Source organism: Meles meles, chromosome 13, assembly GCF_922984935.1.
Source record: "Meles meles chromosome 13, mMelMel3.1 paternal haplotype, whole genome shotgun sequence".
NCBI lineage: Eukaryota > Metazoa > Chordata > Mammalia > Carnivora > Mustelidae > Meles > Meles meles.
Window position 1 is genome coordinate 38,964,435 of NC_060078.1, and position 23,991 is coordinate 38,988,425.

Genomic DNA, 23,991 nt, shown 5'->3' on the forward strand with positions numbered 1-23,991 from the left:
CTCTGGCCTGGACCCCTGAAACAGACTCTACATGGGTCTCCCTGCCTCCTCCCGAGCCCTTCTCCCCCAGCAGCCACAGAATCTCCTCCAACCAGAGCTAAGGTCATGTCCCTCAGCTGTTCAGACCCTCCCCGAGCTCCTGTCCACCTCTCAGTGACTGGCCATCCACTTGACCCCCACTCACCCCACCTCTCCCTCCCTCACCACCCCTACCACCACCCACTCTCAGCTCCTCCCCCTGAGCCAGGCTTTCTTCCCTGTCTTCAAGTCTTCACATGTACTGTTCCCTCTGCCTGGAATGCTGTGCCATGCATCTTGGCCTGCCTCACAGGCTCACCTTCAACTTTACTTCCCCAGAGAGGCTCCCCTGAACCTTGAGTCTATGTGGTGTAGCCCCTGTAACTCATTCTTTCTGGCGGATGCCTCTTCTAGTTATGTAGTGTCTCATTATCAGAATTCCCACAAGGACAGGACCCGGCATCCTGTTCACAGCTCGGAGGTTTGTTCAGGGTTTCTTGAGCAAATGAGTGAATGCCGAGTGCTTCCGTCACCCCAAGTCCTCAGATGCTCCTAGAAACCTTGAGAGAAATTGTGATTCCCCCGTTTGACGGATGAGGCCAGGAGCATATACATGCAGCTGGTAACTGGCCGATGTGGGGTGCCAGGGGTGCTGCGTCGGGGCACCCCATCATTGGGCCCCTCTTCCTCTCAGTCCCTCTGACTCTCCACCTGCCATATGGGGATGATTGGGTTTTGTGGGCAGTAAACTTTCCAGAAGGTGTGTGGGTGGGCAGTGGTGGCCCAGTCAGTTCCGGGCCCTGCAGGGAGGGTCCCCTCTGACCACCCCTTCCCGTTGCAGCAGGATGGCACGGGAGTGAGGCGGAGGGGCTGAGCACCGTTGACCAGACGTGGGACACTGGTGGTTCGCGGGTCACTGAGGTAGGTGTGCAGCTGGGCTGGTGGGGGCAGGTTTGGCCTGGATGCTTGGAGAAGGGGTAGGCATGTCCTGAGTGGGGAGTAGCACCGGCCCCAGCAACCGTGCCTTTGACTGGGCCTTCGTCCTCATGGGCTGCATGGGGTGTGGCCACCCCGACTGAGACCTTGTCACCCCAAAGGGCCTCCAGGGACCTCTAAGTCCTGGCCTTTCTCTAGAGGGGCTGTCAAGGCAGGAGGCCGGGAAGCAGCCAGGGAGAGGGGCAGGTTTGGTGTCCCCAGCCTTGCCCCATGGCTTTGTCTGTACCACTCCGCCCCATGGCGTGTGGGCCGCATCTGCTGAGCGACATGGCGGCCACACAGGAAGAGGCTGTTTGCTGAAATGGGTGTTGTGGCTGCCCGCACCCTTCTGTCCCACAGACACACAGACGTCTGGGCTCTGGAGTCAGAGTGACTGTGTTCAAATCCTGGCTCTGCCACATGTCCACCATGATCTTGTGCGGTTTCCCTGTGCCTCGGTTTCCCTGTCTGCAAAAGAGGGAGGGGTTCCCAGCTCCTGCCCCGACAGGTGCGCCGGCACACCTGGTACCAGTGTGCATGCAGGAGGCTAGGTCAGCATTCTTGTTGGGGATGCGGGGACCCTTCCTCCTTTCTGGACACCACGGTTCCCACCAGCCCCCCCCCTCCCCGAGCACCCCTCAACCCCAGAAGGGTCGCAAACTGGGCATCCACCATAGTGAGGATGTGGGGGCTCCTGGGAGCTCCTGAGAGATGGAGCCACAAGGTCCTGGGGCTGAGCCTCCCGGCCCTGTGCAGGCTAGGACACCAGCATGTCTCATCACAGAGTGGCATTTCAGGGTTGATCACATTTGGCCCTATGTCAGAGGGTGACCTGTATAATCCCTCTTTACTCTGCGGCTCCCAACCCAGAGATGAGAGGCGTTCACAAAAGTGCTGACTTGGGCCAGGGCCCTTTGTCCCAAGGCCCTGGGGCTCAGCCGGGGGAGGCAGAGTCTTTGCTCTGGCATGAGGCCTTGCCCATTCGTCTCCGTACGACCCTCAGCTCCTCTCCTGAGACCCCTTGTGCTCCCAGCTGCCCAGACACAGGACCAGGGGGTCCTGGGATGCTCCGCGCTGCCACTGGGCTCTGGAACCAGGGAGCGGGGTGGCAGGAGAGCCCAGCTCCCTGCTATCAGCTCATGACCTTGGGCTAGTCCTTTCACTCCTGTGAGAGTGAGAGCCAGTGTTCTCATCTGAAAATGAGGATAATTATACCCACACTGCTGAGAAGGCCATTATGGGGATGCTCAGAATCCTGAAGTATTTGTAAATGTTAGAGCTTAGTAAGAGTCTACTGTGTAGCAGGCACTGTGCTCCTTAAATACATCTTCTCAGTAATCCCGTGAGGAGGTGTTTAGTGCCTCATTCTCCAGAGGCTCAAAGTGGTTAAGAAACCCATAGAGCTGTAAGTAGTGGCGAGGGGATTTGAACCGTGGAATTAAGTGGTCCACGATGCCGTAGAGACCTGGGCTCTGAGCCATTGGCAGGCCTGAGGTGGGTGCTCGGGAAACCAACTCCCTTTCTGCCTGGCGCCTTTGCCCAGCTCTCTAAGCCTGTTGCCCTCAGGAGCCCGAGGGGGGCCCCCGGAGGCTGGCGGACGCCCCTCCCCAGAGGGCCTGCCAGCAACTCGATAAGCCTAGGGGAACCCACTGCTAATTGTGGGGTAACCTCTGAAATTCTCCTTCACGGTGGGTTCTCTTTTCGGATGTTTTTCAAGGTAATTCATTCCCTTTCCAGAAATTGCTAGTGGCGGAGCATTAGGGAGCTGGTAATTAATCATAGGAGAGGCTTAGAGTTTATTCTTTAAAAAGGAAAAAAAAAAAAAAGGAAGACTAGAAAGCCTTGATGGAAAAAGAAAAGAAAAGAAAACCACTCCAAGGCAAGGCAAGGGTGGTAATCAATACCTCAGTGTCCTAGAAACGGCTGGGGGGTGGGGGGGGGCGAGACATGTTGCTCCTTCCTTTCTTCCTGGGGTTGACAGATGGTCAGCGCCTGCCGCAGCATGGGTGAGGCTCTGCCCCTCACCGGCAGCTTCCTGGGCCTTTTGGAGCAAGGCACTGCCTCTCCCTGGACTCAGCTTTGCCACCTGTAAAATGGGTGAAGGGCAGGTGTCAGACTAGAAAAGAAAATTAAATGATTTGTTCACCACCTCATTCTGGTGCCCGACGTAGGGTCATTGCCCAATTGATATTTTATTAATTGAGTGAGTGAGTGAGTGAGTAAGGGAACGAATGAATGATTTTCTTGGTCCTCATTAGCTATCACCAGTCAAGGAGATGGTACTTGCTCTAGAACATTGTTTCTCTAGTTGTGTTCTAATTTGGAGTGATAGCTGGAGTGAGGGCCCAGCTCTGTTGCATGGTGAACTCCTGATGAAAGGACACTCTTGCCCAGCAGACTGTAGTTGGCAGAGCTCAGGCCCTCAGGGGCGACTGCACTGGCATCCTCGGGTTCGACTTTCCAAGAGTCTGTGCTGTCTGGAGATTTTTTTTTTTTTTTAAGTTGCCTTCTGGGTGGGTAGTGAGTTCCTCATCACCAAAAGTATACAAGCTGGGGCTGCATGGGGCACTCAGGTGCCAGACTAGGTCGGGGTGGGGCGGCGGGCACTCAGAGCATTCCTGAGTTGGAGAGAGAACATGAGGTTCTCCAGGATGGACACAGGGGAGGCTGGACCAGTAGGCAGGGGAGCCCCTTCCCAGAGGTCCCCTAGTGGAGGGCTAGAAGAGGCTGCTAAGAAGGGGGGGTGGCCATGTAGGACACCTATGCTTTGGTGCCTGTTCCCTTGGGGGGGAAGAGGGGTGTGTGGGTGTGTGGGTGTCTCTCTTTCTCTCTCTCTTTCTCTGGATGGCTCTCTCCATGCATGTGCCTCTCTCCTGCCCAGTTTCCCTGTCTTCTCACGTGGGCAGCCCCTGCTCTGCCTCCCTAGCTTACCTACGTTCTCCCTGTCCGGTCACATCCACAGCTCCCCCCGGAGCTCCCTCTGGAATTTCTTTCTGAACCCCAGGACCTTCTCACCTCTGCTCTCCTTATCTTCGGAGGCACCCCTAGCCAGGTATCCCCGCAGACATCTGCTCCGTATCATCGCCTCTGTGGTCACCAGGACTGAGCAGAACTGAGAATTCCTGGGCTTCCAACCTGCCGCTCTTCACCTTGTTCTTCCAGCCCTGGCAGTGCCTGGCTCCCTCCCACCCTGCCCTTTGGAAGGGTCTGAGACAGTGCCCCCCACTTCCAGCCTTGGGGGCGGTGCTCCATATGGGGGCCTTTCCCCAGGGACCCACCATGCCACCCGCTCAGGATGAAACATGAACTCCTAGCTGCCCTGTGCTGTCCTGGGCTCATGGGCCTCTGGCCGCAGGCAAAAGTGGGAAAGCAAGAGGGGGGCTGTGTCCACTAACAGGGCACTTGGAACCTGGCATTTCCCTCAGGGCTAATCAAACTGTGGCTATAATTAGAAGTGAGGTGTCCCGGAGCTGGCTGCCAGGCAGGAACCACTGTATGCTCAGGAAGAAATCAGCTGTCCTCTCCGGAGGGGAGAAGGAAGAGGAGGGTGGACTCCCAGAGATCCACGGGCCTGGAGGGTCTCAGAGGCCAGCGAAGTAGGCCAGGCGCCTCCATTCCACTGGACGTCCTCTGGGAGCTCCCTTGACCCTCATCCCTGGCCAGTCCGTCTTCCTGGGACTCCTGCTGTGCGCCCAGCAGACTCTGCCCGGCGTTCGAAGCCACCACCGTCCACCCCTGCCTCCTCTCACGGCCATGGCTCACCCTCGCTGTCTGCTAGCTTCCCGTGCACCCGCCCTCCCATCTTCGCCACACGTCCCCGCAGCTGAGCCTTCACGCCTGCACCTCCTTCTGCCTTGAAAGCCCTCCATCCTTGTTGCTGCGCGGCCTGAGACTTCTGGAGCCTTCCTCAAGCCCTGCTTCCTCTGAAAGGTCAGATGTGGCCTCCTGACACCCCCGGACCCCACAGCTTCCGCTTCCCAGAGTCCCTGGGCATTTCCTCCCTGAACTCTTCAGAACTGGAAACCCTCTCTATGCCCTCAGGGCCTTCAGAGTGCTCGCCCGTCGGCCCACCAGCCCGTCCTTTCTTTTGTCTTTGTCGTATACTGGAAGGATGACATGCGGGCTCTTTTACACTCTGTTTTCCTCTGAAACCTGGTGTGTGTTTAACACACACCCCACATGCAGACGCGTGTTCAGTTGCCATGTGTAGTTTCCTCATTTGCCGGGGAAGGGGGTGGAAACTGAGGCTGGCGATGGAAATCTTGCAGATGACAGTCAGCACAGTGAGCACCTTCCCTGTAGGCCAGGCTGCCACTGTCCTGCCATTCAAAATAAGACAGGGGCATGCCATACTGGTTGTAAAGGTAAACTGAGGCAGGCAGAGCTGTGGCAAGGTCCTGGGCAACCAGACCTCAAGAGGAATGGAGGGAACGAGTTATGAAGGGTTCCATTCCCCTCACAGTGGGCTCCAGGGCTCCTGGTGCCTCCTTGCCTAATCCCCAAACAGCCCTAGACTGAGGGGACAGTCACGGGCTGTGCCACACGGGAGTCAGCACGGCTGCTCATCACTCCAGGCACAGCCTACAGCGTGCAGCCTAGGACACTGGGGTTCTGGGGGTCAGCGCACCAGCTCCTCCTTGGAAGAGAGGATGCCCCTGTCCATCCCTCCCTCCCACAACACCCAGGACACAGTCTGAATGGCAGAGGGGCCCAAAGTGTGTGTTCCTGGGAACCCAGAGGATTCCCCCAGCGTGGGGAGATACCTGGGGCAAGGAGAGGGAGGAGGGGATTGTCTCCCCAGAGCCTAGCCCTGCTCCTGCCAGCCTGGAGTGACCTCTCAGGAGCTCACAAGCAGCAGAAGAGCCCCTCAGAAGTCAGTTCTCCCCACGGCCTCTCTGGCTGCCAGCTGCATTTTGTGGCCTGCTCCTCTGACAGTCGGACTCTCGTTTGCCTCTGGTCAGGCATCATGGCAGGAAGTCCGGGAAGGTTCAGATGCTGGGCTTGTCCTCCCTCCCACCCCAGGTCAGGGCTGGAGCCACTGCCCAAGGAGGACCCCCCTCGGAGGGGCCGCCTCCTCCCACCCGCTCGGGGCTGCAGATGTCGTGCGGGCTGAGCTAGCCCTGTGAGATGTATCTGTCCCCTCCTTTAGCCCCGCGCACCCATGGCTTTTCCTCACGTCTGCCCCTCCAAGCCAGCCACCTGCTGACTCCCCAGCTGGACTGGAAGCATCTTGAAGGCTCAGGGCAGACTGAACCGTGTCCCAGGCCCGGTTCCTGGTGCGCCTGTGCCGCACAGCAGCAAGCCAGCAGACGCTCAGCCTGTGTGCCCCCCACTCTTTGTGGGGATGATGAGGGGATTTTATCGGGTAGGCTGGTTCTTAATGTATGGGGTGGGCTGTGTTAAGAAGGATTCTGAGGCTGTGCGCAGGCTGGCAGATGTGTGATGTGCTGTCTGGTGCGTGTTTGCTCTTTCCAACCCCAGCTCCCTGCACTTCGAGTCCAGCGGTCAGGTGTCAGGTCTGGGCTGTGGCCAGTGTGGGCACAGGGAGGAGACAGTGACCTCGGTGGTGCCCTGCAGGTGTCCGTCTGCTGAGGCTACTGGGCAAACTGCCCCAAGAACCTTCCAGAGCTCTGGGGTAATGGGACTCAGAGAGCTGACTGGGGAGTACCAGCCCCAGGCCCCCCAGTCTGCTGAATGGAAATCTGTGAGAGCTTTTCCCTCACATCTGTCTTTCCTGTTAAGTGCTTCTTACCCTTGTTCAGTTCTGGTTTGGGAAACAGCACATCTTGCCTCACAGCTGTCTGGGACCCTCCACTGCTTCCCTGAGGCTCTTTGGGGGCCTCTTTTGGAGCCTGTGGGAACATCTCTGCTTCATAACCCCCGTGGAATGTTCCCATGCTGCCCCCTCCGTCTGGCCCACACTCTGGTTGGCCGGTGAGACAGCCTAGCGTGGAACAGCTCTCACTGGGTGGCCCCTGGTGAGCTCTTTCTCAGCTCCCCGCCCCAGCCAGACTCCCCACCACAGCCAGCCCCCAGACCTCTGTCCTTGTCACCGCCTGGGGAGCCAGCCCCCAGACCCCTGTCCTTGTCACTGTCTGGGGAGCCAGCCAACCCCCTTTACCCCCACCATCTCTGTCCCCAACAAATGCCCTCTCAGCGAGGCTCCCAGCCATCCTCTGCCCAGAAGTTCCAGAGTGGCCAAGGGTTGAGTCAGGAAAATGTAGATGAACTAAAACCTGTAAATAATCCAGAACATTTTTCTGTGTGTGTGGAAGAAACACAATAAAAACCCTTGTGTCCTTTAGCCAGCTTAACCTGTCCCCAGTCATAGCTCCAGGAGGGCTGGTCAAGGTCATCCCATGCCTGCGGGGGGCTCCTCTAGCTGCTGCTTGCACACCTCCACTGCTGGAGAGCTCACCACCTCAAATAAGGGTTCACACACGCATGTGAGTTTCAGTTTGGTCAGGGGTGCAGTGTGACATGTAGTTAAAGTATGGGTTTCAGGAACAGATTGTTCGGGGTTCAAGATCTCGCTCTGCTACCTATCATCTGGGTGAGTCTGGACAAGTTACTACATCTCTGATGCTCTCTGTTAGGTTACAGGTGAGGACAATCTATAAATGGGGAGAAGCCTGCTTGCAAGGGGTGCTGTGGGGCAGACAGGCAGCAACAGCTGGGTGGCACCAGTCTCCTCTGGTCATGGAAAATGGAAGCTCTAAGGGAGCTTGCCTCCCACCCCTCAGCAACGGAACATCTGCCTGAGGTTGGCGTCAAGTCTGGTACCCAGATACTTCCCTCCCCCGGGATACTGGCCTCCCTGGTCCTCTCGGGAGCTCTCCCATGGGAACTGTCAAGATGGCATTTCAAGATGGAGACACAGTACTTCCCCAAAGTGCCGACATCACCGGGGCACTGGTTCAAATACAGTTTCTCAGGCCTCTCTCTTGATCTCTGCTTCTGTGGGTCTGGGACCCTGAGTTTGTCCCCAGTGCCCCGTTGAATACCCGTGATCAGGCCAGTCTGGGACACACTGGCCTGTAACAGGGAGCTGGGCTAGAGCTTGGGCCCTGGACGGTGTCATAGCCTCACTGGTTGAACTGGGACAAAGCTGTCTGTCCCTGTGGCTAAGTTTTCTCGTGGATACACCAGGGGTCCTGGTGACCTGTAAAGAGCTTTTACAGGCTCTTCCTGCTCTTCTAAGTCTGTGCTAATCAGAAGGATGTTGCCTAGGGGTCCTCTCTGCTAGGATCCCTGAGGCAGACCTCTGGGTTTCGACCCCATTCTCTTTGGCCACAGAGCATTCAGGTCATCAGACACTCTCCAGACCCAGAGCCCTAGGGACAGAAAAGCTATTCCCTGGGTGCCACATGCCATGGAGTGGTGGTTCCCCTGGGCCTTCCAGGACGCCTTTAGGTCAGCAGGTGTCTGTGAGTTCACTCAGATCTCAACTCTCTTCTGGAAGCTGAGAAGGACCACTTACTTGGAGCTAGCCAGGGGTGGAGGACAGGGTGGAACAGGGTCGTCCAGCTCCTCTGAGGGGCGTTGGACCTTTATTAGTTGGCTTACGTGGAAGTCTGGAGTGTCAGAACTGGAGGGGGCCCTGTGGAGCCCCTTCATTTTATAGATAGGGAAACTGAGGTTCCGCATGGAAAATGACTTGCATCACCCAGGGAGAAGTGGGGAGCTGTGCTGGAACCCAGGTCTCTCAGCTTATAGTCTGGTCTCTGGACAGTGCCTGGCTGCCCACCACACCTCTCCTTTGGCTGTCTGGGACGGATGGCTCCACCGGGCCTGAGCCCGGCAGCAGCCTCTGCAGCCCCTGGGAGGAAGTGGGGCCATGTCAGGACAGGGACCAAGGGGCTGCCTGCTCCTGAACACTGGGCCCTTCTTTGACCTTCCCTGTCAGCCTAAATCAACAGCCCCTGCTCAGCTCCCAGTCCTCCCACCCCAGCCAGGACAACCCCCATGGAAAGTTTCCAGGAATATCCACACGGAGGGCAACACGATCCAGAAATGAAAAAGGCTCTCACTCCTAGGCTCCCTCCCATTTTCCACTCACGGGTGCTCAAGGGAGTTCATAGGCAGAGGTGGAGACGCTGGCCCTGTCCTAATGAGACCTTGTTGGAGGCGGCTTGGGCCTGGCAGGTGACAGAGGAGGCATTATTCACCGTTGGGGCGTTCACCCTGCCCCGGTCACCTGGGATGATGTCAGGACTTGGGGCCCAGAGTCGGGGCTGTGCGGTCACTCGGATGAGGGCCCGAGGCTCCTCTGACCACTGGCTTCTCTGACACAGACAGCCTTGGGTGTGGGCCGAGGTCAGCGGCTCACTCTCCTCCTTGGGCCCGGAGCCCAGCCAGGTCCTCGGTTCACAGCTGGGGCCAGGTACAAAGACCACCTCAAGGCCTTTGCAAAAGCCAGCCCCTCCTCCCCACATTCTCCATCTGTAGTCAGTAAGGCAGCAGTATTTAGTAAGCACCTACTGTGTGCATGGATCTGTGCTCAGCTCTCAGGGAGATAAGGCAACCAAAGACCCTATACCAGCCCTCAGGTTGGCCCAGTCTAGGCCAAGGATCGCCCAAAGGAAGGAAAATTAGTCCTACCCAGGGCCCTGGGGGCAGGAAGGTGCTGAGGTGACAGAGAAGGGAGCCTTGGGAAGTGTGAGATACAGAAGGCTTCCTGGAGGAAGCAGGTTAGAGCTGAATGACGCTAAGAATTTCAAGGATTGCAGGTGGGGCTGAAGGTGAGACAGGAAAGGCACAGCCTCAGGTCAGGGTACAGCCCCCACCAGGACCCTGGACCGTGCCTACTGTGTATGTGAGTGTCATGCAGTGTGACATTAAAAAAGGAAGACCCAAACTCTGAACCATCACTTGAAATCTTGCATTATCGATCAGTACGCAGGTCCTTCTGGTGCCTTCCCAGCTCTGTGGGAAGATGAACACCCAGTGGTTAGAGAATGGGCCCTTTCCCTGAACTGGTCTTTTGTAACATAAGTAAATTATCTGCCAGCCTCTGGTGCCGGGCAGTTTGATAATTCAGGTGTTTAAACGGTAATGACCGTGTGGCCAGCCCGGGGAGGAGGCAGTGAGTCAGGCGGCAGATTCAACAGGAATGAAAGGCACTTAATCTAAGTGCAGAGTGACTTTTCTAAATCTGCCTGCTCTGCACGAGGAATGATCTGACAAGGGGTACCAGGCCCCCTTCCCCAGGGGCCGGTACATGGTTCCCTGGGGCTGGGCCATGCTGGACCCTCTTGGCTCTCTCTGTCAGAGGGGGTTTGGCTGCGGAGCTTCCGGGAGGTGGCAGGAGCTTGGTGGCTGTGAGTGCAGAAGAGGATGTGAAGGGTCAGGGGACAGCCTGTGTGTCCCAGTTGCCAGCAAATCCCTCAGGCCCTGAGGATAGCCTGCTTTTTTATGTTTCCAGAAGGGTCTTCTGGAAAGCAATAGGAAGAAATTTAAGAATAGACCTTGGCCAGCAGAGACAGAAGTGACTTGCCCAGGGTCATGCAGCTAGGATTTAAGACCCAGTCCTTGCTGCTGATCACTGTGATGTTGCAGTGTGTGTGTGCATGCTTGCACACACGTGCACATGAGGGTTTTGCAGGAGTCTGAATGATAGTCGTGTTAGTGAGCACCTGCCCCATATATTTTGTACACATCATCTAATTTAATCTTCATAAACTCTGTTTACCAAATGAGTAAGTTATGGGACAGAGAAGTTAAGTCATATGGTCACATGGCCCTTGGGAGATGGGGTCAGAACTTGAATCCAGCTTCATCTGACTTTCAAGCCTGAGCCCAGCATTGCCAGGGGGGAGCCCCTGCGAACCAGGAAGATCATAGGTGGCTTCCTGGAAATAGGCTGCGCTTGTCTCCAACAGACCAGGTATCATGAGCCTTCAGGTCCCAAGCTGCATAAGGCCCCGTCACCTGACCTCCCAGAGGCTCTTCCTCTTGGTCATAAAATGAGAAGGAAAAGGCCTCCTTGCCGGGGTTCGATGGGACAAGGCCAGTGGTGGGTGTGTTCCCCAGGTTCAGTTGCAGTAGCTGCAGTGGCCAGCACAGCCATGGGTGAGGCCAGCTGGGATCAGGGCCCAGAGCCCTTCCTAGTGTCAGTTTGCCGCCAGGGGGCTCTGCTTCAGGGCTGCCCCGGGAGGGGAAGGGGGAAACCAGGACAAAGTACGTGGCACAGTGTGAGTGAGGACAGAGGGCAGGCCAGTGCCCAGCACCCAGTTGTTGGCCACACATAGGTGAGTGGGAGCAGTGGCGTGTGATGAGGCCTGGTGGCTCATGCTGGCTTTGACGGGGAGCGAGGGGCCAGCAAGAGACATCGACCTATAGAACGACACAGCGTGTCACTTCTCTGTCACTGAAATGCAGCATGTCAGAGTCCAGGGACGGAAGGTGGTCAGATCGTGGCTCTGCTCCCCTGGGCACTGGCAGGGAAGGAGTGCCCATGTCGGGGAGCCCTGCTGTCTCGGAGATGTCCTTCTGCACATCTGGGCTTGGAAAGGCAAGCCCAGTGGGTGCAGGGATTGGAAGAGGTCAGCGAGTTCCTTCAGAAATGGGGCTGGGATGGAGTGAGGTATGCGGCGGACACACACACACACGCACACACACACACACACACACACAGACACACACACACACACACACACACACACACACACACACGGCAGCTGCCAAATGTGACATTCCAGAGACGGACGGCACGGGAGCAGCCAGATACGCCAAGGAGCCAACAGACCCCCTCCTCTACATAGGGAAAACTGAGGCCCAGGGACAGGAAGGGGCTTGTTCAAAGGGACCCAGGTCCTTGAGCACAGACGCTTCCTTGCCCTCCTGCCTTCCGTGGTTGGCGGGGGAGTTGCCACCTCCCACTCCACCCTTCCTCCCCTGGCCTCTCTCTGAGCACGAGCTGGAGGCAAGGCCGGAAGGGACCGGAGTTACCATGCCTCACCCGGGGCACCTCTCTAGCCTTGGAGGGTACAGAGCAAGGGGATTCCTCACAGGACAGAATGGGGTTGCTCGGGGCTCCATTCTCGCTTCCTAGACATCAGCCTTGCGGCACCTGGACAGAGAAGGGGGACACCCGTGGCAGCCAGTGTTCCCCGAAGAGTCGGCCAGGACTCGGAGCTCGTGCAGGTGCAGCAAGCTCTGTGTGTCTGGCCCACGGCCACCTCCACACCCTTGCTGGCCCTGGCTCCCTGTCCTCCCCGTTTGGCCCTCCCTGTCACACTCCTCCTTCCGCCCTCTGTGGCTCTTTCATGCACCCATTTCTGTCTCTCTCCTTCCGTGGCTCTCTTGTGTGCATCCTGCCCAGGGCAGCAGCTTCGTACAACTCCAGGGGGCACCCTTCCACAGAGGTTCTCTGTGGGCCTCTTCCTGACTCTCTTGGTGCTCGATTTTCTCTTGGCGCCTCCCTAACATGCGCCCTCTTTCTCACTGGGCCCCTTGCTGTTTTTTTCTTGGTCTCTTATTTTCTTCTCTGGGTGTGTACCTGCACGTGTGCGTGCCTGTGTGTGTGTGTTGCCCCCCACCCCAGCTGTGTGTGCACACACGGCGTCCGCCCTTCTGTGGACCGGGCGCAGGTTCCTCCCTGATCCCGAAGGCCCCAGGAGGGCAGCCCGGAGCTCGAGCCCTGAGCACCCACCCCCTTGGCAACTCCGCGGCGGTCCGTGCCAAGAAGGTTCTGTGTCTGTATCTACGGTCAGCCTCCCTGGCCCAGCTCGTAGGACTACTGGGAGCCAGTGCGAGCCTGGCTGTCACTCTCCTGGAAAGTGGCTCCCGTTTGGGAACAGGAACACCCTGGATGGGAAGAAAAAGGGAGGGGAAAGTTGGTGAAAAAAACAAACAAGCAGGGGATTATGATCCCTGAAAATGTGCCCTTTGTCTAAGGCTGGAATGTGCCCAGCGAGGGAGCAGCGGGGCATGGGGAGGGCTCTGTGCAGAAGGGGCCGGGGGGCGCCCACGATGGAGTGCTGGGATAGGGTGCTGCTCGGCGCCATGGGCCCTGGGGGCCAGAATGTGTCTCCTCTTCCCTAGAAACATCATAAATATGTGGCTAGAGAGAAGAGCTTTTGGGTCTCTCCAAAGCCACTCTGTGACCAGAGCCTCCTGCCCGGCCATCATCCCCCATCGTTCATTCAGCAGACATTTATTTAGCACCACCTGTATACCTGCACTCATCTGAGTGTTTGGGCAACATCAGTGAGTAGGAGACCAGGTCCCTGTCCTCACAGAAGTGACCTTCTAGCAGAGGGAGAAAGAGCATAGATGTTTCGAGCCCCAGGGCCTTCGGACAGGACAGTCCCCCTGCCCATTTGTGAAGCAGTCAGCAGGCTGCGGTCTGCGAGGGCCTCCTATGGGCCCGGGCACAGCCTCCTTCTCACCAGCGCAGCCCAGGGCTTTCAGTGACCCCGGGCTGAATGCAGAGCCCAGCTGCAGGCAGCGCTCAGTTTACCAGGAACTTCCAGAAGCACATGGAGAGAGGAGGGGGCCCCCAGGACCTGTGTGGTTGGAGGCTTTCAGTCAGCTGGGGCTAAAGCAGCTTCAGACAGCAAGGAGTAGCGCTGAGAGTGCCCCGGGAAGGGGCGGGGCAGGGAGCTCTGCTCGGCTGCATGAGGCTCCCAGCTCCATGGTTGCCCCCTGCCTGACCTAGAGAGGCTCCCAAGCCCTGCTCTGCCTCAGTGTCCTCATCTGTCAGATATAAAGGTCTGACCGCTCACCCAGGCTTGATCTGGGCTGAGCTGTGATCATGGTGCCCAGCTTCTAGGCCCCCAGTGGAAGTCGCCTGTCAGGACCATCCTGGGGGACAGGCTCGCTTTGCCAGGGGACTCGGTGGGGAATCTGCCAGTCTGGCTAGAGGGATTAGAGGTCATTCTTTCCGCATCAGTCATCTGGTGGCATTGGGAAGCCTCTTCTGTCTGTGGGCCTCAGTTTCCCCATCTGTCCGCCAAGGGAGCAGGACTCGCTGACGTGGGAGCCAGGGAACCAGGACTGTGGTTCATAAGAGTCGGGTCCCTGGGTGCATTGGGAGCTAACAAAACTGTATCAACTGCGGGGCATCTGTGGCCAGAGCTGTTCCTAGTCAGGCCCCTTGGAGATCCCATGGGGTCCCTCTGGGGCCCTGGAGCTCCCCCGGGCCTGCCAGGGGCTCCCAACTGCAGCAAGGCCTGGAATTTCTCTCCTCACACGGCCAGCCGGCTGGCGGAGCGCGGGCTGCTCACGGCGCCTGGCAGGGACCCGTAAATTGAAAACATGATGTTTCCTGTCAGAGGCCAGCGCGGGGCTGGACTCGGTGTGGCCTTGGAAAGCTGGCCTCGCTCTCAGGAAGCCCTGCTCCCCGCAGCACTGCCACAAAAACAGTGGAAAAGTGAAACCTTTTCAAGTCTGTGTTTCCACTGTAAACAGGGGATGAAAGCTGGCCCCTCGCCTCCTGGCACGGCTCAGCCGGTTCCCCCGCCCTGTGCCAGCCTGCCCAGTCTTCGGAAGCACCTCAGCTGCCCCCTCTGCCCCAGACAGCACCCCTTGGGTCAGAGAAGCCCCATGTGCCTCATCAGGAGGGCTTCCAGCTTTAGATCAAGCGTCTGTCCTCAGTACTCATCTCCTGAGGTGAGGTGGACGAGGGGAAGACACCAGGGCACAGAGAGGGACACAGCAAAGTGAGGGCCCGGTCCCCTCTTTCCTGCGCGTGGTGGCTTTCCAGGGCCCGTGGGCCACGGAGGCAGGCTCTGGTGGCTGGGCGTGTGTGTCTGTGCCCAGCTGCTGCCTCCCGCAGCGAGGGCTCCTTTGACTTTGTCCTGCAGATGGAGAGCTTTGCATGAGTATCATTTAGTGGAGGTGACTTATCTCGACTCTCAGAATGTCCTTTTCTCCTTATTGTAAAAATAATGCACACTTGTTATGGAACCTTCTGGAAGTCACATAAAAGTTGAAAGAGGAAAAATAAAAACTGTCCATAATCGTCCCAGCCACTGGTCCTCCTGATCAACTTTCTGGTCACTTTATGATTTTCCTTCTCTTTAGGGCTTAGGTCATGAGCGGTTTCAGGGTGATTCAGTGTTCCTAGAAAACGTGATTCTTCCTGGTCCCCTGGGAGGGGCCATTAAGTATCACCCCCTTCACAGGTCTGTTTCAGCCCTGGCCTGGATGTGATGTGACATCAGTGGGGACACAGTGGGGAGAGGCCCCAACCCTGGAGTTCATGATGAAGGTGCCCTGGCCCGGACCCTGGGCTGGGGAACCCAAGCGGTTCTGATTTGCCATGTGACCATGGGCCTGTCTGACCTGCCTCCCTATCTGTGAAATGGGTGCATGGGCTCCACCAAGTCCTTATGGATAGTCAGGCTGCCACCGAGGCCCTGCATGCCAGCTGCCTGCAGGCAGAGAGGCGTTCGTAGTCCAACGCTGAGTGCCTTCTATATGCAGATGTTGGCACAACAGCTTCTTGACAGGAGACCCCTGTTTCCAGCCCTGTTCTCCCCATAGTTGTGCCTCCCTCAAGCTCCCCAGGCCCTCCGCCTTGCCAACCCCTTACCAGGTGGGGCTGGAGCCCAGCTGGGGTCCCAGGAGGAGCCATCTCCGGCCCCCCCATCCTCCAACGTCCTTGGTGGCCCTTAGACAGCTTTATGGAGGACGGATGGAGGCTGTCTCCCCCCTGACAGGTTTATTTCTTCATTTTTCAAGCCTTGCTCTGATTTTTCCATGTTGGCTTCCCTGGTCCCCCCAGCCCTCCCGCTACATGCTTCCCCTCCCTCCCCCTCCAATCTGTCAGCCCAGCCAGGAGAGAGGGCCACTGGCCTCCAAGGTGATTGAATTATTGGTGGGGGGGGGAGACAGGCCAGGGTTTTCTGCGTGAGTGCTTTTGGCTTCCTGCCCTTGGAGAGGGGCTGGAGGAGGAGTGCGTCTGGCGGCGACTGTGGGCCGTGGGTTTCCCAGACAGCCTTGCTCTCTCCCATCTGGGCCCAGATGAGTGCTGCCGCTGGCTGAAGGCCACTGCCCCTGTGCCTGGCCCAGCCTGGCCCTGGCCTGCTCAGGTCTGTTTCACTTCCGACTGGGTGGGCAGGTCTCCATCCAGGCGAAGGGAGGAAAGAGAGGTGTGAGGGCGGCATCGAGCACTGATGCCTGTAGGAGGATCTCGGACATGTCTGCTGTCTGTGCTGCAGGCCCAGGACCCCGGAGGAGGACGAGGAGGAGGTTGAAACCTAGAAAGCCTACTGTGTGCGCCAAGCACGTTCCCATACATGACTTCACGGCAACCTCCCCTCTCGATAGTAGTAGCTCAAAGATCGGCAGTGACAGGTGTGAGCTCCTGGCCTTGTTTTTACAGCTGAGAAATGTGCCTGACAGGAACTCCTCCCACTGACCCACAGACTCCTAGATGACCAGGGGCTCTGTCTGAGCCTTTCAGGTTCTCTAGAGAAAGCAGAAGGCCAGACGCTTAAAAGGTACCCAGTCAATGCTTGGTAAATGTCCTTCTGCTGAAGCCAGACCAGAGAGGTGAAGTCACTCACCCGAGGTCACACAGCTAGAAATGGAGCCTCGCATTGCCTGTCTCCAGACCACCTCTCCTGGGCTAGGTGTGAGCAGGGAAGGCAGCCATTCCAGCTGGCACTGTCCGACCCACATGGCTGCTATGGTGGGTTGAGAGCTTGGTGGCTCCAGGTCCCACCCCCTTCCTACCGGTGTCCATGCCACGGCTGGTGAGTCTGCACTCGTGCACTCTCTCTCCAAGCTGCCTTCCCCCGGAGGAGGGGCTGAGAGGAGAAATCCCCTTCCCCCGCTTGGCTCCGCACTGCACTCCGCTCATGGAAATGAAAAACACATTGGCTTCATTATCCCCGGACTGAATGAGCAGGGTTGCCATGGTGACAGCCATCTCAGGCCCGCGAGGGGGCAGGGAAGGGGCTGGTGAGGCCATGGCAAGTGGGGACCGGGCAGCAGGTGAGCAGGCATACGGGGCGGGCAGGCGCTAGGAGCAACTGCCCCTCAAGCCCCCCCGCCCCTGTGCCGGGCCCCGGGTTCTAGATCCCCACCCTCGTGCCGAGAGAAACAGTCAGGGCCCATCCTCCACTGACTAGCCCCTGGGCAACCTGTACTCCAGTCTGGCCCTCTGCCCCTTCCTGGAGGATGGCTGGCGCTGAAGGTGGGCCTCATGCCTCACACTGTCCCAGAGGTCAAGAAATGAGGGAAAAGGGGCGCCTGGGTGGCTCAGTGGATTAAGCCGCTGCCTTCGGCTCAGGTCATGATCTCAGGGTCCTGGGATCGAGCCCCGCGTCGGGCTCTCTGCTCTGCAGGGAGCCTGCTTCCTCCTCTCTCTCTGCCTGCCTCTCTGCCTACTTGTGATCTCTCTCTCTGTCAAATAAATAACATCTTTAAAAAAAAAAAAGAAAAAAGAAATGAGGGAAAAGATGGGAGGTTGGGGGCCAGATGAAGCAAGAAGCTCACTCCCCCCAGAGACCAGACCTGGGGCTCCACAGGCCTCTCCAGGGGCCAGGACAGAGGAAACGCATGAGGTTGCCAGGCTGGGCACACCCCCACACTGCTGTGTGACTGGGCTCATCCCAGTGCCCCGGTCCTCAAGCTTAATCCCCTTACAAGAGGTGGGGTCTTCAAATACACAACAGGAAAGTAGGTGTGATGGGGATTGTGGGAAGGCCCCAGGAAGGTACCCTTGCTGCCAGGCCTGAGCCGGGTGGTCCCCATGACCCTGACCCTGGCCAGAGCCAGGAGCCCTGCTACCCATAGGCATCCATTTCTTCCCAGGGACCATCTCCCCAGGGCTTGAGTCAGAACGGCACCCCTAGGCAGGCCCTGGCTCTACCATCCCTGTGCTCAGGCTGGTCCAAAGGAGACTGATAGCACCCCCTTTCTCTTCCAGCCTCCCTGGCGATCTGGGAGCCCAGGCTGGCCCTCTGGAGTAGCCCCAAGTAAATATTGCAGCCCATCTTAGAGCAGATCGTCTCAGCCGGTCCCTCTTGGTGACCCAGACGTGACCCAGGGGCAATGGCCAAGGGCCCCTGCTCAGGAGTATTGAGTGCTCACAGAGAACTTTCCTTTCCGGCAACCCCAGTCAGAGGAACCCCATGATGACTCCAATTCCAATTCTACTCTTGCCCCTACGCCCAGCTTCAGACCGAGCCTCAGCGCCCGTCTTCTGGCCCAGCCCGCCTGGGCACATTTCCAGGTGTACTTAGTTCTGCTTCTGTTCGAGCCGTTCTGTCCCCCTGAACCACCTTCCCTCACAGCCTACACATCACCAGATCTGGCCTCCTGCTTCCTATTTTAGAAGAGGAAACCCATGCTGAGAGAGGACACATGACTTGTCCAAGGCCACGGAGAGTCAGGGCAGTGTGGCCTTGGGGGGAGGAGGGGAGATGTCTCTTTCCCAAGAGACAGAATCTTCCGTTCCCCAGTGAGATGGGTCGGGGGGTCCACATGGCCCTAGACCGAGAGCCTGGCAACTGTAGGGGCTGGGGACGGGCTCCCCGCCAGAGCAGTTTTGGAGGAGAGGCGAGAGTGCCAAGATCTTAGCTCCTTGACAGCTGTTCTTGGTGGAGAGGGGCCCAGAGGGAGAGCTCAGGGGCTGACCCCAGCCTTGCTGACCAGGCCTTAGTAAGCGGACACAGTTGTGGGGCCCCTCCCACCAGTGGGCTGTGTGCCTCCGAGGAGACAGGTGGTGAGCAGCCGCGCTCGGCAGGTGTGGTTGGGGTGTCCGTGGTACTGTTATCACCTTGCCTTCTTGCCAAGTGGAGGTTGGTGCCGAGGGGCAGGCAGCGCAGGCAGGAGAACCCCAACAACCCCACCAGAGCAGAGGAAATCCTGGGGTTCCCAATCGGCCATCTGACGCTCAGCTGCAGCCAGATCCCAAGGGCTCCCTGTCCCAGGGAGGCTAGGACAGAGCCCAGGAACCAAAACTTTTACAGTTTCCCAAGTCCCAAACCCTGAGCGATGCTTGCCTTATTGCCTCCAGCGGCCTAGCCAATCTGCCTCAGGGTCTCAGGCCCCATGCCTTGAGCCTCTCTGCAGAGACCCCTCCCTGTGCTTCTGGTCCCAGGGTCATGTCTGCTTGCTGACCCTCCCTGGGTCATGCCGTACAGGGGGCCGGCCTCAAGCCAACCCTGGGACCTTGTGCCTAGCCTTTCCCCCTCTTCCCTCTCATCCATCGTCCACCCACCCCAAAGCCCACAGTCCCCATGGCATTTGTCCCCGACCATTGACCTCCTGTGACTCCGCGGCTTCGTGGCCCAGGCCCACCTCCCAGCTACCACCACGGCTACCGCCCAGCTCCCTGCCCATCAGCTGAGGGCAGCCACTGGGCAAAGCTGTCATTTTCCCTGCCAGGAATTATAGGTTTAGTACTAAGGCAGTCTGAACTGGAGGAGGAGGAGCTGGGCCTCTCACCCCGATGCCAACCCCAAGAGACACCTCATGGAGAGGGTGGCCTGGTGTGGAGTGCTTTTTGGGCTGGATGGGATTCCTATTGCCCCGTGTCACCCCAGCTCTGTGCGTGCCGTGTGCGTGCATGTGTACATATGCTGTGTGTGCGTGTGCATGCATGTGAGTGTATATATGTCTGCATGTGAGTGCGTGTGCACATGTGTGTGCATAGTCTCCTAAGACACATGGAGTCTCTCATACCCATTGAACTTAATCCTCCCAAGTATCACATAAGCAAACCAAACCCATCTTCCAGCCAGAAAAGACACAGCTCAGGGCAGTGGACAAGCCTGGATCGCACAGGAGACTAGAGCAAAGTCAAGACTAGGCACACCCTGGCCCTCGGCTGCCCCCCGCCCCTCCCGCCAGGACAACTCCTCCTTGCCCCGTACCGCTCATCCTCCCACCCATGGGGATGGAGCTGCAGAAGTGACTGGGCCATCATAGACCTCCACAAAGGGCCCAAGTGTTGGGTCCCAGGGTCCAGTGGCGTGGGCCAAACCGCTGTGCTGGCTGCTGGGGAAGGCTCTTCGGGGCAAGGTGGAAGGAAGAGGGAGGGCATGTGTCCCTCTTCTGCTCGGCCATTACAGTACCCCCCGGAGCTGGGTCTGGAGGGCCGAGTGTGAGCCAGGCCTGGAGTATGGCTGCCCTGGGTTAGGGTGTGCGGAAGCTGGAAGCATCTTCCCGGTGGTTCCCCCACCCGTGGAGTGACCCCAGCCAGAGCCTAACCATTATCCACTCTGAATAGAATTGGAGTGAGTGTCTGTGTGTCAGGAATGGGGCCCAGGGACCCGTAATGGGTTTGAAGATTGGAGGGAACACAGTGGAGCTCTGGAATCAGGTTGCCCGTGCTGGGGTCTGAGCCCAAGTCGCATAACATCTCTGAGCCTTGAGACAAACCAAAAGCACTTGGTGCGGAATGATGGGGTAAACAGTGCATGTTCGGTAAGTGTCAGCTAGGGTCCCCCTTCTCGGTTCTGCGGGTGCTAATGGGCCCTGGTCCTCACCACCTGACCAGTGAGGACTATAGTGTAGGGCGAGCATGCGGTGGGACCTGCAGGGAGGGATAGCCACCTGTCCCTTCTGGGGCTTCCTCAGGCCCGGGATGGCTCAGGAGCCAGCATTTCTGATGAACAGGACTGGGCCACAAGGTCGGCAGCCACTCCCTGGGCTGAGCTGGCCCTCCCAACGGGGCCCATTTCAGGAGCAGGGAGCATGAGGGAGCCAAGGCTGGGGGAAGGCCTGCCTGTTCTTGGGAATTCACGGCATGTCTGCCTGTCACAAGTACCTCGATAGGGAAGATTTGTGGGTGAGATTTGCAATTCTGTTTTCTCTGGGGGTTATAAATCAGCTGCGTGCACACCCGGCTACAGCGTGGGCCTGAGGCACACACACGCACACGCTCACACATGCACACAGAAATGCAGTCCGGCTCCTGCCTGCCATTCCCTGGGATGGGAGAAGGAGCCCTCCAGGGAGCTGAGCTCTAGGAAGGGAAAATCGCAGGTCCCCAACTGCTGCCTAGCCTTATTTCCCAATCACTGGGACATCCTGCCTCCCAGAATCATCCAGAATCAGGCACTCAAGACTGGGAGGCAGGATGTCCCTGTGGTTAGAGAAATAGCACATCATGTGGGTTTCTAGCGTGAGCTCAAGAGTCTGCCTGGCTGGGTCCAGACCTTGCCCCTATGCCTTACTAGCCATGTTGCTTACAGGGCTCTGTGCTCAGTTTCCACATCGGTGAAATGGAACAGATTATAGCATGTACCTCATGGGACGGCTGAGGAATAAAATAAGTTAATATGGGTAGAATGCTTTAAATACAACAGGCACATCACATGAGCTCCGGCGGGCCTGGCTACTCGTCACTGACCATCTTCATCGTCATTAGTTAAGAGGTGTCTGTATTTTGGCGTCAGACTTGGGTTTAAATCCCTGCCCTCCCTCTTGCTAGCTCTGTGAAGATAGGCATGCTCCTGAGCCCCCAGTCCCTCATCTATGAAAGGGACCATGACGCTCTGTCTACTTCATGGGGCTGTTCTGGGCATAAGGGAGATGGAGCTTAGGAAGGACATGATATCGGGCCCTCAGGCCACATCTGCTCCCTGGTTCAGAGCCTCCAGGTGGCTCTCCTCCTCGGCCTTTCTTCCTGGGAAATGTGTAGAGGCCGGGGGACGCTGAGGGGAGGGCAGCAGAGGGGTGAGTTCTGGAACCTCTGTCTCCTTTCTGCCAGCAGGGGAGTCAATCTCCAGCCGGGGCCACTCTCCTGTCCCTGCCCCTGGCATGCTCGGGGGCTGACAGGTGTGGCTACCAGCTCTGCCAGTCTCTTAGTGGGTGGCCTTGGGCAGGTCACTTGACCCCTCCTCCTCTCCAGCGAGGAGTAGCTGCGTCTGATCGCCAGGCAAGTAGAGGGCGGGTTAAATAAGATAATGTGTGTGGAGCATTTAGCATAGGCCCTGGCAGCCGGCTAAGTGCTCTACTGCAACGGCCGGGCCCCTGGCCGCCTCTTCTCCTTCCTCCCACCAGCCCTCCACTCCCACCCACACGTGGTGTGCCGAGGGCGTCTTCCCTGGGCAGGTGTTTAAATGGGCCTTTCTGGGAAGATGGGCCCCCAAATGCAGGAGGTACTGAGGAGCCGCCTTGAGGGACCCTGGGTGGAAGGAGATGAGCTCAGAAATGTGGACCTGCTCTCTTCCAATACAGTTCCCCCATGCCGGCTGCACGAGGCCAAAGCTTGCCCGGCAGGAGGCTCGGCCTTGCTGGGCCCTTGGCTATCCACCCCAGAGCTGTCACTGCTCCCTCGGGTCCTCAGGTGCTGTCACATATAGGCTCGCATCCAAGCTGTTTCTGGCATTTTTACCTGCTCCGTCCTAAAGCCCTAGGAAGCGGTGATCTGAGGATGAGTAGCTGTGTGCACAAGGGTAGGGGGGAGAGAAGGGGACCGGGACCACTGTTAGCCCCTCCTCCCCACCCCCCCCAGCTCGCAGCCCAGGAGAGCAGGACGGTAAGGCCTTGGCCGTGGGTAATTGTTGGGAGCATCCCAGGCCAAGCCTTGGTCTCCCGGCAGAACTTTGGAGGCTGGACTTCTCTGTTGCCAGGGAAACCAGTGTGTTCCCTGGAAAAGGAAACCACAGTGCTTTGGCTGTTAAAAACCCCCTCTCCCCCCTCCCCAAAATAAGTTCCCTCCAAAACTGATTCCCCAGAAACTATTGAATCGGCAGCATCCCACCTCTCCCCCGAGCTTGCTGAAATGATAGAAAATGAAATCCGCCCCTGACCTTGTGCTTTTCACCTCTTTTTTAAACATTCCACTGTAGCACAAGGCCATGTTTTGTTTTTTCTTATTTATCTTCCTCCCATGCCAGCTGGGGCTCGGAGCCCTTCTCTCCTCTTGTTGACTGGAGCCAGAAGGGGAAGGACTTCCACATTTTTTTTTTGTTCAGCTGTCAGCAGAAATAAAACAAGCAGGTTTATATTTGGAAAGCAGAGGGTCTCAGCCACCAGATCGCTATGTCCGGGATAGGTCACAGCCTTCGTGTCCCCTCACGGCTGGAAATTTGATCTGCAGATTTGGGGTGGAGGGGGGGTGGTTTGCAGCGGGCCTGGCTTTCCTCACATTGACTTTTAAATGGCATTGGAGGGTCATGGGTGGTTCCTCAGCGGCTGACAGCTTGGGGCCCAGGGGCCCAGGCCAAGACGGTTCTTCTTAGAAAAGAGTCCTCTGGGAGGACCTAGAGTGGTCAGGCACGGGCAGTGTCTGAAGAGCCCGCATTTCCCTTCCATCCATCTTCCGACCCTGTGCAGAGAGGCAGGGGGCCCTCACCCAGCTGCACCAGCAAGGCACCTGGGTCTCAGAGAATCTTGAGATTATCTAAGGAGTGGGGTCCAGACTCCCGGCCAGACCACAGTGACCCTCTGCATCATCTTAGTAGGAGACAAAGCCAACACAGGGAAGGAGGGAAAGAGAAAGGTGGCCAGTGTTCACTTTCAAGAGCCCCGAATGCTTTGGGGGATATGGTAGAGAAGGGAAAGGATATGAGGGGGACCTTGCTCCAAATCCCAGACACCCCCCTGCCCCTCTTGGGCCTGGGTCTCCCACTCTGAACAACTGCCTCAGACCCACCTCCTCCCAACGCCCACTTGGGCCTGCCCCCCACCCCGGCCCCACTCTCAGGGCCTCTTTGTTTTGGTGATCTGAGCAGTTAATTTTCCACCTAGAAGTGACTCTCTGTTCCGTAAGTAATTTTAAACAAATTCTGTTCCTGCCCTTGCACTTCCGTGAGGTGGGAGAGAAGGGCGGGAGCCGGCCGGGTTTTCCACCGTGTTCTCCTTGGTCATGGAGAGTCTGCAGGCAGGACTTGGCGGGGGTGGGCCTTTAGAGCCCCGGGCAATGAGGGCACAGCACTCTGTCCCCGAGATCAGCATCAAGGGACACAAGACCCAGCCCCAGGTCAAGCATGTGGGTCCCAAGGAGCCATTGTGATGTGTCCTGTCCTCTTCGGCCCCACGCTGGATTTTCAACAGGTCTTTCCTGGTGACTCCTGAAACCCTCTGTCA

The 23,991-nt window shown here is 57.8% G+C and overlaps 1 protein-coding gene across 8 annotated transcripts in view; it reads left to right on the plus strand.

The window, feature by feature from the left end:
- Nucleotides 1-23,991, plus strand: part of ZMIZ1 (zinc finger MIZ-type containing 1) — a 231,746-nt gene that overhangs the window by 86,047 nt on the left and 121,708 nt on the right. For 4 of the 8 annotated variants that reach the window (XM_046026215.1, XM_046026223.1, XM_046026222.1 and 1 more), the window contains exon 4: nt 860-939. The exons of 2 other annotated variants lie outside the window; for them this stretch is intronic. The gene's annotated coding sequence lies outside the window, so the exon portion shown is untranslated. Of the gene's footprint in view, nt 1-775; nt 779-859; nt 940-23,991 lie in introns of all 8 variants that reach the window. 2 more of the 8 variants (XM_046026221.1, XM_046026219.1) reach the window with 2 other exon arrangements.